Source organism: Diabrotica undecimpunctata, chromosome 7 (assembly GCF_040954645.1).
Source record: "Diabrotica undecimpunctata isolate CICGRU chromosome 7, icDiaUnde3, whole genome shotgun sequence".
Taxonomy (NCBI): domain Eukaryota; kingdom Metazoa; phylum Arthropoda; class Insecta; order Coleoptera; family Chrysomelidae; genus Diabrotica; species Diabrotica undecimpunctata.
This window is the reverse complement of record NC_092809.1, coordinates 141,920,140-141,933,971: the sequence shown is the minus strand read 5'-3', so window position 1 is coordinate 141,933,971 and position 13,832 is coordinate 141,920,140. Positions and strand designations below refer to the sequence as shown.

Here is a 13,832-nt window from a genome sequence, read left to right as displayed (position 1 = left end):
TACCGATGAAAGATATATAGGAACACAGCAGCCATACTGCACCGTATCACTGGGCAGATCAAAGTGGAAAAACTTTAAAGCAACCGATTTTTAAGGGCAAAAGGCTGATTATTGTTCACTCTGTAGGAGAGACTGGATTTTTACCTAACGCTGTGTGAGTTAATGTGCGTGTGAATTTTTAAATCAGGTACATGTTTATAATTAAAAAGTCAATTGTTACAACAATAACAGTAATGTAAGCCATAATTACTTTTAAAGTTCCATATTAAATCAAATCTATTGTTGAGAAAAATTTCGTAAAAAGCTTATTAACGACTGTATACGAAACTAATAACGAGGTAGGTCGTTGGGCAAAAACGTTTAGTAAAAATAATAATATACTGTGATTATTTTAATTCGCCGAAAAAATCCTCTAAAATAATTTGTACAATAATTTTATGACATTTTTTCCACCTCTTTATGTATTATGTTATTAGCTTAAACATCATGGACAATAAAGTTCTTCGCTTGCCTCCCTATCATCCAGAGTTAAACCCTATCGAAAAAATATGTGCTTTAGTAAAAGGTAGAGTGGCAACTTATAATACAACATTTAATATAAATGATGTTGAAAATATAGCAAAAACAAAATTTTCAGAAGTGTTAATGTAAACACGAGCAAAAATATAAAAACATTTAAATCGAAAAAGAACATTTGTTAGACACTACGCTGGACCACTTACGCAATTTGTTGCGTACGGAATCATAACTAAGGCATTCTTGTTTAGACAATATAAATATATTATTTAATTAGTTAAAATAAACTACTCATTTATTTTTTTTTGTATTATTGAAACCCTTCCTTCGTGGTTATGTTAATAAATTGTAAGTATTGAGGAATTTTGTTATTTATTGAAGTACTATTTTACTCATTATTTTTCGAGTGCAACGTCATACGGAAATCTTGTCAAATAAATTGGAGAATTTTTTATAGATAGATCTAGGAAGATTATTTATCTCAGTATAAACTTGGTAAGATTAATCCTAGACCTTATTTGCAAAACATGGTGAAAGTAATCTTTTAAAGAGGAAGTAAAATTACAAAAAATAATGAATTACCAAAGCTTACAATGTGTGAAAAGGTAAATGGAATACAGCTTTAGAAAAAAATAACATACTTTACAATATGGGAGGAATCATGGAGACTCGGTTACAGTTTTATGAAAATTTACCTACTACGTTGAAATAAACTCACCTCTGTTTTTACTTTGGTGTAATATTTAAATGTATTTTATTATATAAGTATCTATATTTTATTATTTTTATTTTAAGAAAGTTTTATTTTAATTTAATGGTATATTTTACTTTAGGTTTTATTTGCAGACACTTTATTTTCATATTTATGATATGCGTCATTTGTGCAAAATTGAGAGCTTTGCATATGTTCGTTAATAGAAAATAAATGTAATAAAGCTAAGAGAACTGAAATGATACATTTTTATTTGGTTCTTCTAGACAGTATCTGGATCAAACAAGGTAATGATTTTATATAAATATTAGTGCAATATCGTAACTAATCTAAGCGATATAAATTTTCTTAGTAAAATAAACATATCTCATTTTTTTCTGGTAAATATATACATTTTTTAAAAGCATGTTAGTGCTAATTTTGCATCTCCTAAGTAAGTATATATCCAAAAATACTAGGAAAAATAACAAAACAAAACTTGTGCTGAAACCAACTGACTAAAATGTTAATTATCTCAGATTAACCAAACCTTGAGTTACATCATCTTGGCCTAGGAGGGCAGTATGGTAGATTAAGAGAAGACACTTGACTCCATAGAAATTTGGGCCATCCTTAACGCCTAAGTATCATCACGAGTTGATGACCGATATACAACAATCATTAAGTATATATATAGCAATGCAACATAGCAAGTAAAAACAGAAGAAAAAAAAATAGAAAGGATAAAACTACAGAGGGGGGTTAGACAAGGAGATTCTATCTCACCCAAGCTATATACTTTAGCTCTAGAAGATATGTTCCGATTTTTAGAATGGGTAAATAAAGGAGTGACGATGGATAGCGAAAACCTGAATCACCTGAGATTTGCCGATACCAAGAAAGTTCTAATTCTTAGTAACTGTCATGAAGATGGCCTTACAAGTGCAGTGAGGCGTGATAAGGATGGGTCAGAAAAGAAGTTGCCTGTACAGATACAATTAGCTTCTACAACAATTTTATGCGAGAAGTGAATTTACCGGGCCAAATGGCAGATTTATATGACATGGATCGCATATCGGGAAAATGGTGGAAAAAGGTGTTTTTTAAGGTGGTTATGGTTGCTGCTGTAAACAGTTGGATAATCTACAATGATCTTCATCGAAAAAAATACCTTTTTTGAATTTTGAATAGCTCTAGGTGTAGAGCTGATTCAGTTTGGAAAGGCTACGTCAAAAGTTCACATAAGAAGGTCGACGGGAGGCCGTCCAAGAGGACCCAAAGCATGATAAATGTAGGAAGCATCTGCCAGTTGAGGGTCGAACACATCAAAGTTGTGCTTGCTTTTCCCAACGGAAAATAGAAAAACAAACTTCAACATAGAATGTGTCAAGTTCCACTTTGCGGAAATTGCTTTACGCTATACCACACTTAACATTGTAAACTTATGTTAAATCTTTAAGAACAATTGGATCTTTTTTTCATAAGCTACCGCTGGGATATATATACCAGTTAACAACACCAATGGGACACATATGTCCCATCTGACAATGCCAAAATTAAGAAAAAAATCTTGCGTAACCTAATTAAATACAAAAAAGCTCAGAAATTACGATTTTATTTTCGTTTATTTAAGTAACAAAAGTAGGCTGAAAGGGTTAAATAATATTTACAGCAAAACAAAATATTTTCGCTATTTATCAACCCCGAAAACGTTTTGATTAAAAAACAGGTTATGTTTAGAGACATAAATACTGTTTTTTTACAATATTTGATGTTTTGCTTACTTTAAGTACCTTCATTGTGTATGCCACGGTTGAACTAATAATTACTTAACTAATAACTTTTTTACAGAAGGATAGTAGTAAAATCAATTCCGTATTACATATACTATACTGTTCGAACTCATTGGGAATAACATGTTTTTCTGGTCGGAGTTAGTATGTGATTACCGGTGATGTCCCGAACCGCTTCCAAATAGTTATTATATGCCTAGATAGAGTGGCGGAGGGACTTAACTATAATTTACTTATTTTAGGTGTTTTAGAGTGTCAGTAGTTTAGTTGTGAGCATTTCTGTGTAGCAGCTGGTGCTTATATTGTTATATTCTGTGTAATATGTGTTGCTTTTGCTGTTCAAAGATGGATTTTACTCCTAAGAAGCGTGCTAAAGTAATTGCTCTTAATAAACATATGTCTATGACTGTAAAAGATATAGCTGAAAGTATTTCAAGAATTTTAAAAACATTTCAAGATTCCGTATTATCATCAAAAAGAAAATTAAAATATGGGCGCAAACGAAAAAAAACTCCAATAACTGATACAATTCTAATAAGACATAGCAAATTAAATCAAAGAAAGAGAAGCACAGACCTTCGATGGGATTTATTGGATTTTGGTGTAAAGTGAGTACCTTAACTCTACGGAAAAGTCATCTGGAAGTTGACCGAAAGGCAAAAAAAGTGAAGAAAATACAATTTCTTTACACAAAATAATAAAACAACGTTTACCATGGGGAAAAATGGAAAAAGGTGATTTTCAGTGACGAATCACATTTATTCGTGCAAGGATATAAATCAAGTTTTGTTATACAAAGTGAAGGTGAATGTTTGAAACGAGGTCATATCCAACAGACTGTGAAATACCCTTCCTAACTGACATTTTGGGGTTTTTCACAATAAATGTCATTGAAAGCTTAGTTCTCATTAAAGACATGATGAATTCTGCCAACTACAGGGTTACAGGGGTGACAAAAAGAGAAAATTTAGTGTGATTTTTAATTTAAATATCTCATTCAAAAAAAATTTTTGTTTATTCTAAGGGACTTTCGGCCCTCGGTAATGATGTATTCTTTTATTCTGCGTTTAAATTTTTCAAAAATATTTGTTAGTTTTCCCAGGATTCGAAAAAAATGATTGCATTTAAAAAGCCTTAGCCCGAAATTTTGCGACTACGCTCTTAATGATACATATTTCGTTCTAATATATAGATTTTGCTGTCTATTTATGGTATCTAATGATTAAAACGATTTTTTTCATTTGTCCCAATTAATTCAAACAGTACCTATAGTAAATTAGATTTTTAAACAACTAAAATATATCTAAAAACTAGTAAAACTATTATTATAACTTGGTAAGTTATTTAAAAAGTCGCTACAAACACATTAAAACTTATATTAAAATGACGTTTTTATGGCTAACTTAAAGAATATTCTGTACAAATCACATTCTTAATTATATAGCTTTTGAACAAAATATATGTTTACTTCTGTAGTGGTAGAGAAATAATTAATGGTAATGATACTCCAGGAAAATGAGCAATAGTGATGAATAGATAGCAATGAGCATCTATAATAACTAAACCTAGAAGTTTTCAGCAGAAATTCGACATTGTTTCTTAATTATTATTAATTTAGTAAACTGTGATTTTTCGAATTTTAGCTTAGTATTAAAAGGTATCTATTTATACTAAAATATAAACATTTTATCTGTGAAGAGATAGAAAAACATTTAAAATGGCTTATTCTAAATTTGACAAAATTATTTTTGTTGCTCCAAAGCAGCAGTTGTTGTTTATGTAAAAATAAATTTATTTACACTTTTTTAATTGCTCTCAAATGGAAGTCTTATCAAAGAATATAGACGTATATAATTATGCGTCTATATTCTTTGTCTTATAGTGCTTAACAACCCCCCAGAATTTCAACTCGTTCTATTAATTAGTTTGAAAGTTATGCAAATTGTTTTTCCCAGGGGTCATTTTTTTGTAATAACGTAAGCAGTGACGGGTTTAAACATTATAGTACAAATTACTAATGTTTGTATTTTGAGAACGATTTCCGAAGTGGAAATCGAAACGTCAATAAACGTACTTTAACCTTTAATTGTGGCTTATTCCCATTTAAATAGTAATTGCTGACAATTTTGACACGAATCTAAAAAAGAAAGTAATTTTGGGACGATTAGGTAAAAAGTGGGGATTTTTTTTAATTCGCAGCTAATTTTTTTATAATAATTGAGAAACATTATTTGTTCCATTTCAATGATAAAGGTTACGGATTCATAATTTTCAGAAGACACAAGATGGAAATGAAACCAAAAAATAAACATAATAGAAAAAGCTACAAACAATAAAGTGCCCTATTTTAAAAAAAACTAGTGGTAGAAAATAAGTGGACGGAACAGGAAATGGAAAAAGCACATCATAAGGACGTGAGTAAATATAAAGATGACGAACACAGATAAAAGGAATCTTCATCTAAAGGGCAACATAAAGACGAACAAGGAGAAGCCCATTTTGCAAATGACAACATGGAATGTAAGAGGCATAAACGGGAAAGAAATAGAAGATAAAAGATTGAAGTAGTAGCTATAAAAGGAACAAAAAGAAAAGGAAGAACAACCTCGATATTGGAAAACGGGAACTTACTAATATTATAGTCGAGTAAAAGAAAAAAAAGAGCTCAGCAGGGGTAGCATACGTACATGGTAAAGAAAGTATCATCAATAAAATAAGGAATTGGATATATTTCAATGAGCGTATACTTGAAGTAGATATAGAGCTGTACAGTACTGCTGTACTGTAGAGAAGTACAAATGCTAGAGAATCTTACGAGGAGGATAAAATCAACAATAATGCAAAAATATTACTTAAATTATGTTTAGACAATAACATGATGATCATGAATATTTCTAACATAAAAAGATACATAAAATCGCAAGAAGTCACATCAAGAAACGAACAATCAATTATTGACTATTCTATAGTGCAAAAAACAGAAAGGAGCTGGATAAGACACGTAAGAAGAGAAGGCATGGAGTGAATGATAGTTGAAGGTAACATAGCGGGTAAAACATCCAGAGGAAGATCTCAAGCACGATGGTCGGACCAAATAAAGGACATGAGTGGTTACTCATTCTCCGAAGCAAAACAATACGCAGAGAAGAGAGATAATTGGACAGAAATAGTCAAACAAATTACATGACGCCACTACATCCTTACGAAGGAGAAAATATTGAGGAGGAGGAGGAGGAGGAAGAGACGTAAGCGTGAGAAGAAGCTATGAAATAAGCAGTGACTACTACCTACTGGAAACTACAGTTAACATAAAAAGAATAGAAATAAAAAGCAGAGAGGACAAGAATAACAGATACAAGGAAATAATTAAAATACATAAACTAAGGGAAGAAACAACGAAAATCAGATACAAGGAGTTAGATAAGAAAATGGACAAATAAGGAGAAATGACAGAAATAGTAGAAGAAGAATGGGAAAAATTTTGAAATGCTACTATAATTATAGCAAAACTAGTATCTGGGGCCACAAGAAATAATAGAAAAGAGGAACGGACAGCATGGTGGAATTAAGAGGTAAAAATCGAAAAAAAAAGAAAAGAAAAAATTGTAAAAAGAATACATACAAGCTAAAACGCAACAAAAATATGAAAGATACAAAATACAGAAAATAAAAGTTAAAGAAATAGTCTAAAATGAGAAAAAAAACTGATAAGTTCGGGAAAAATGGAAGAAAATAATAATAAAACATAAAATTGTTTTATAGAACACTGAAAAACCTACGAATCATCAAAGAAATAAAGCTAAGATAAATAATGACCAAAAACGAAACAATATTAGCAGACGAACAGATATAATGGAAAGATGGAGGGAACATTTCGAATAACTGTTGAACGGAGAGCAAGGAGAAGCAAAGGAAAATGAAAACAACATAATTGGCGGATCAGAGGAAAAGAGAAGTAGAAGAGAAAACTAGAAGAATGTAGGAAAAACCTTTAAAAAAACACATAGATAATGAAAATAACAAAGAAAAAATACACGAATGACCTAATCGAAGTGTTGATAGACCAACAAAAAATAAAGCAAACAAACATATAAAAATATCTGCGAACAGTAATAAATAACAGAGCAAGCATCGAGGACGATCTCAACAATAGGCTAGAGAGTACAGGAAAACTATTCTAAGTACTAAATAGAGGATTCCTTAGCAATAAAGAATTATCAAGAAAAACAGAGATGACAATATAGTTACGAAACAATATATAGGCCAACGTTAACATACGGAGCAGAAAACTGGATTTTAAGCAAAAGAGACCAAAATAGGATACAAGCAGCAGATATGAAATAACTCAAAAGAACTATAGGCGCAAGAAGAACACACTCAGAAATGAAGAATTAAGAAACAGACTTAAAATTAAACCGTTGCTTGACAAAATATAGCAGAAAAAATTAGCATCGTTCAGCAAGCTAAAACAGAAGGGACAGACTAATAAAAGAGACGAACAGCGACATAGCAGAGATATTACAAAATAGGGCTAAATCTTGACAAGATGCAACATAAACGGCAAAGAACAGAAAAGAATGGAGAAAATTAATCAAAAGTAAGACGCACCTAACGGTAGAAGAGGAACGATTATATATGTATGTTAAAGATTAACAAAAGAATTTTGTTAAAGATAAAGATATTTTTTGGGAAAAATATATTTTTTTATTAAATAAAAAAATTACATTGTTTATTTATTATTAATAATATTTAAACAATACTGCTTTTTTATTAAATTTTTTAAAGTTTAATCTTTTTATTAAATTTGCATAATGAAACCTTATGCTTTATCTTTAAAATGACACTAATTACGTGCCTGAAATATTATAAACAAATTAGCTGCGAATTTACAAAAATGTCCATAGGTACTTATTATCTAATCGTCATAGAATAACTTTTTTTAGCTCTTGTAAAATTGCCACCTTTTCCAATATAAAAAATGTTTCTTCTACGAGTAATAGCCTAAAGTAAATATATTTTTTGATAAGTTAAAAATAAAAGTAACTTTTCCAAACACATTTTGGTTATAAAAATGATTTTTTTAAAACTTTTTTCAGTGTGTATTAAAAGTAACAGGCTTCAACTCTCATAAGGTACTAGTAGAATTAATATTTCATGATTTTATGTCAAATGTTGACAAAAAAAATGACCTCTGGAATAAACAATTTAAAGAACTTTCAAACTAATTGATGGATCGAGATAAAATTTTGAGAATTTGATAAGCACAAGTCCCCTTTGGGAGCTTTTTACAAAAGTTATAAACAATTAACAATAACGACGATAAAATGTTTATATTGTTTATCGAATAATAACATTGGCTATTTTAATAGATTTAGATAGAAATTAATATTCTGAGAAAAACTTTTTTCTCTACAAAATTTATATATAATATACCAATTGTTGTCACATGTAAGAACTCTTATGATAAGTGATATATTATATATGTTTTTACTGATTTATTATTTGTACAATGTTAAGAAATATATCGATACTGTTAACAACTAAGTAGTAACAATTATTTCGTTTGTAAATTTTGAGTCAAAAGTTGTATTTTAGTCTAAAATCTGTTTCTACGTCACTATAAATTTATAAAAAATGAAACAAGATAAACGAATAAAACTTCAGTAAAGAAGACATTTTAAAAGAAAATTTAGACTTTCAAAATAAAAAAAAAACGAGACTCAAAAAACCGGGGCCATGCTAGGTCTGCTCAAAAAAGTGATCCATAATTTCTATAATTTTGAGATCTATCCAAAAGAATATAAAAACAAATCAAGCATATACCAAGATACATTAAGGGCAATATGAGAAACAAGTAATAAAATAAAAATATGAATTTTCAAGGAAAGAACAACACTTAAAATGTAAGAAAAAAAAAACGAAACTTAAGACAATAAAAAATGCGTGAAGAGAAAATATTTTCTGAAAATATATAAAAATGAATAGAATAAGAGGTTGGACAAAAAATGACCACATATGCCATATTATATAGAATGATATATCTTAAAACACATTCTCCTTAAATTCAAGGAAAACAAAAGGTAAATGCAGATTTTTGGAAAATAACTAAATTAATGGTTACACACAATTTTGAAAAAATTGAAGTATGCATTTTTTGCAACACTCTCAAACGACTTTTTTTAACTGGGTAAACGAAAACTGTCACAAAATTAAATAGAGAAAATGGTTCTTCAAAGAAAGACCGCATTATGAAGAGAACAGAATTGTTTCATGGACTGGAAAATCCTCAAGAAATTATAATGTAATACTAATACTTCTCAAAAACTAAATAAATAATATCAAAATAAACTTACAGTATGCTGTTCAGGAAAAAATCATATACAAACATGCAAAATTAAAGTTGTACCTTGATGTTAAAGAAAAGTATTTACAAATTCGAATACAATTATTACAAAAAATAATTGCGCAAAAGGTATAAAAACAGTATAATTACAGAACGTACCAAAATGGATATATGTTATATATATGCAACATGCAATTCTTAGTATATAAAAAAATACACAATTACAATATAAGGTGGACGTAAAGAAACATTCACAAATTAAAATTGCAAGTGGGAAAGAGAAACAGCTAGGAATAAGTCATGGAAAAACATGAAGAGAAGTGAAAGGAGAAAAAGGACGGTTCAGTTTGTACACTACCAAAACATGCCAAGTGCAAATACATAAGCATTTAAAAGAAAAACTCGAACAGAAAATGGACTTGGTAGAACCAAATGGAACCACTAAGAACGAAAATAACTGCATTCTAATCAACAACATTGCTACAATAAAATATGTCAATGTAATTAATATATCAATATATAATACTATAATTTCCACCCTATACAACGACAAACAATGTAAATCTTTGAGGTATAAAATGAAACAACACACAATATTAGATATAGAAAATGATACTTTATGGAATGTCATATTTCTGAAGAAAACCAGAGTGGTTTATGTCTCAAACAACTAAGAATTAACCAATATATACTCTTATACTTATAGATATGTTAAAAACAACCCAAAAGTACTTATAAGTAAAATATATTATAGCGTTCAAATACTTAAGATAGACGAACAAGAATTAGCAAATATGATCCATGCTAAAGATTTACAAGATTCAAGTAAAGCAAAATCAATAATAAGGAAGTTTACAAATAAAGATAATTACACTATAAGACCTGTGTTTTTTTTTAAATCTACAGACCGTTGTGGAAGAATATGAGAAATGATATAGAGGATGTAAAAACAAATGAAGATTTTCTAAGCTGTACCAGGACGAATCCGAATTCAAATTTGTTAACCATTTAAATAAAAACTAAGCGTATATTTATATACAAAAAATAATTCTTTTAAAGAATTAAGCATTTTAACGAGCACAGAAAGGTTTTATGGACGGAAAAATCCTCAGGAGATTTTATCGCTAATAGAGCCAATAGAAAATCGAAAAATACAAACTAAATAAGGATTAAAAATAATGAGCAGCATCACAATGTTCTTTCATATGCTTCGTTTTTCTGAATAATCTCATACAATGTGGACATTTAACAGTAAAATGATTACTTCTATGATTATTTCTCTCTTCATCAGTAGGAAAGCACAAGTAACAGTACTGACATGGAAAATAGTGTCTCTGATCACAATGCTGCATCATTAGATCTACTGAAGCATAAGAGTTTTCACAATACGGACAGTTAGCTACAAGATGTACTTTAAGGGCATGTGCATCTTTTTCTCGAGCAGTTAAGAAAGAAAGGGGACAGTGTAAGCAACGGAAATTGTGAACTTGATAACAATGATACTCCATGTGACTCACTTCTAAAAAACTTTCCTTACAATGTGGACAGCTAACTACCAAGTGTTCTTCTTCATGTTCAACTCTTTCCTCTTCATCCGTAAACCAGTCCCCACAGTGCCTACATGGAAAATAATGTTCAGCAAAGTTGTGGCTCATCAATTCTTCTTCAGTTCGGTAAAGCTTGTCGCAGTACATACAGCTGTGTTTCAAGTGCTTAGCTCGGTCATGTAAATCTCTGTCTTCGCCGGTTACAAACCAATCATCACAATAGAAGCATTCGTATCGGTGTAGACGCTCACGGTGTTCCTCCATTTCGTCGATCTCTATAAAAAGTTGTGTACAATAAGGGCATTTAAAAAAACTATGACTATTTTCATGTTCCACTTTTTGTTCAAACGTAATAAACCAATCATCGCAATACTTACATCTGTAAAAATGTTTCTGTCTACAATGTTTCTGCACCAGCTGGTGATTTCTAAAATATCTGTCACAGTGAGGGCACGGTACTGTCACATGTACGTCCTTGTCGTGATCGAACCTTTCTAAACTAGAAGTAAACCATTCAGCGCAATAGAAACATTTAAAATAATGGAAAATATTACGATGACATTCTAGAGCGTACACATTTCTAAATCGTTCTGGGCAAAGTGAACATGTAAAACTGTAATGAACATTGGTCACGTGTTGATTCTTTTCCTCGTCATTTAAAAACCATTCGTCGCAAAAGTGGCACAAAAAATGTACAGCTTCGCAATGATCGCGCATATGCCTTTCGTCTCTAAAAAGCCTTGTACAAAATTGACATTGCACTGTAAAATGTACCTGAGTTTCATGAGTACATCGTTCCTCCTCAGAAGAAAACTGAAGTGGACAGTACCTACACTTCCAACAATGATGTGCGAACGAGTGCTCTATAAAATTTGTTGGAGTATTAAATAGCCTTCCGCAGTATTGACATTCTATCAACATCTTTTAACAGCAAAAAAAGTTGTAAACAAACTAAAAAATAAAAATTTAACAGTGAATGTATTAACAAAGATAATTATTAATAAACAGACTTACTTTTAAAGTGAGTTTCTTTGCTGCTGGTAAATTTTAATTATTTGGAAATCATATATTGGAACACGTACAACCTTTTTGGTTTTTGTAATGACAACGAGTAGGTAAGACAGAGAAAAACAAATAAACAACAATCAGACTAGTTACTGTTAATTTAGCAACTACATCGAAAGCTAAATTCGGTTTTGGCGTTTTCTAAATGACAGTTAACAGAAATTTCCATTTTAAATATTTTTTGAAAATAATTTTCAGTAACTTTACTATTTAACGTTTTTTTTTAATTCTTCTATTTTTACAGGGCTGCTTCTACATTCGTCTATAGACAAGGCGAAAAGCTCGGGTTCGTTCGGAAAAATATTCCCATAAGATTTTTTTGCATAATCACTTTCATGAGATACCCTAAAATAAGGTTCAAGAGGTCGCGTAGGCGAAAATTTGTTCAAATCTTAAACAATTTTTTTAAATAGATGGAAAAAATCAATTTTTTCGGCCCAAACAATTTTTTTTTAATTCTTTGGATCATTCTAAACAAAATAAGTCTTTTGTAGTTTTTCTCTAAACTTGATCGTTTTTCAGGTATAAATAATTTAATACTAAGAAAAACGCAAAATTACGATTTTAACCCTTTGAGACCTGACTTTTTTATTTTCAAAAAAAAAAAAAAAATCTTATGTGTTTTTATATTTCAAAAGTCTTCAATTAGTAAGATAAAATGAAAAAAACTTGTGTACGCTTTTTAAAAAAAATTTTTTTATTGTACATATGTATGTACCTACATATGGTCTTAAATATAAACTCAACACTAAAAATATATTTACTACAAAGTAATTATTATTACATATTTATTGTTCATGAAAAGCTGCAAAACAGTTTCTAGCCTTAATTAAACACAGATGTATTTTACATTTTGTACAGAACACATGACTACGTCCATTACAATCTGTGTTTTTACACCTAGTAGCCTCCTTCTTAGAATCAAACTCCGGTATGTGACCAAAATTGTCCGTTTGTATTTCCAAAAATGGTCTCGTCTCTCTTCGTCTTTCAAATGTTGAAATAGAAGGCTTAGGAGATAAAGATGCTGGTCTTCCTCCTTTTCTACTTACTGAATTGCTCATATTTATTAGGCTTTCGGCAACTCTGACTCTGAAGTCTAGAAATTTCATTCGATCCTTATTGGTTGTATTACATTTGTCGCAGTCCTTCTTGTATTCCAGCCAGCTGTTGGTGAGAGCGAAGTCTATCATGTGCATAATATCACGCAATGTCCACTTTCGCGATCTAATAAATATTCGATAATAATTAATCATCTGGTCCATTAGATCAACTCCGCCTAGTCCATAATTATAATGTTTGTTAATTTCAGGTCGGTTAATATCTACGTAACAAGGAGCTTTTTTGTCCCATCTTCTAACTATGTCTAAATTACCTACACCAACATAATTGGAGGCTAATTTCACAGTCTTTGTATCTAACCATTTGACTAGCACCACATTTTTTTCTTTATTGACGACTTCATCTACGGAACCTCTCGGTAGTTTCAGCATTTCATTGTCTGGTAACACAGGAGGTTTATAAAATCTATCTATTCGAATAGTCCCTCCAGCATATATTTTTTTGGCCAATAATATTTCAAGTAGTTCATAGGATGAGAAATAATTGTCATAATATAATTTGTGGCCTTCACTGGTGGAAATTCTTTCGGCTAGTTGAAGAACGATAGATGCCCCCAATCCATGTTTTGTTTTATTATCTGCATTCAGTTCTGTAGATTTACCCTGATAAAAAACAAAATCAAAAGCCTGACCACTTTTTCCGCACAAGACGAATAATTTTATTCCCCAAGGACAGGGCTTCCCCTTCACATATTGTTTTACGGAAAGTTTTCCTGTGTAAGGAATCATTTGTTCGTCAACACTAAGTACTTCCTC

General features: G+C 30.4%; 1 long non-coding RNA gene across 1 annotated transcript; it reads right to left on the bottom strand.

Moving 5' to 3' along the window:
- Nucleotides 1-1,467: 1,467 nt before the first annotated feature.
- Nucleotides 1,468-12,188, bottom strand: LOC140445946 (uncharacterized). The gene is made up of 3 exons (XR_011951452.1): nucleotides 11,905-12,188; nucleotides 11,268-11,841; nucleotides 1,468-11,165 (listed from the first exon to the last, which is right to left on the bottom strand). It is a non-coding gene; the product is annotated as an uncharacterized lncRNA (long non-coding RNA).
- Nucleotides 12,189-13,832: the final 1,644 nt, after the last annotated feature.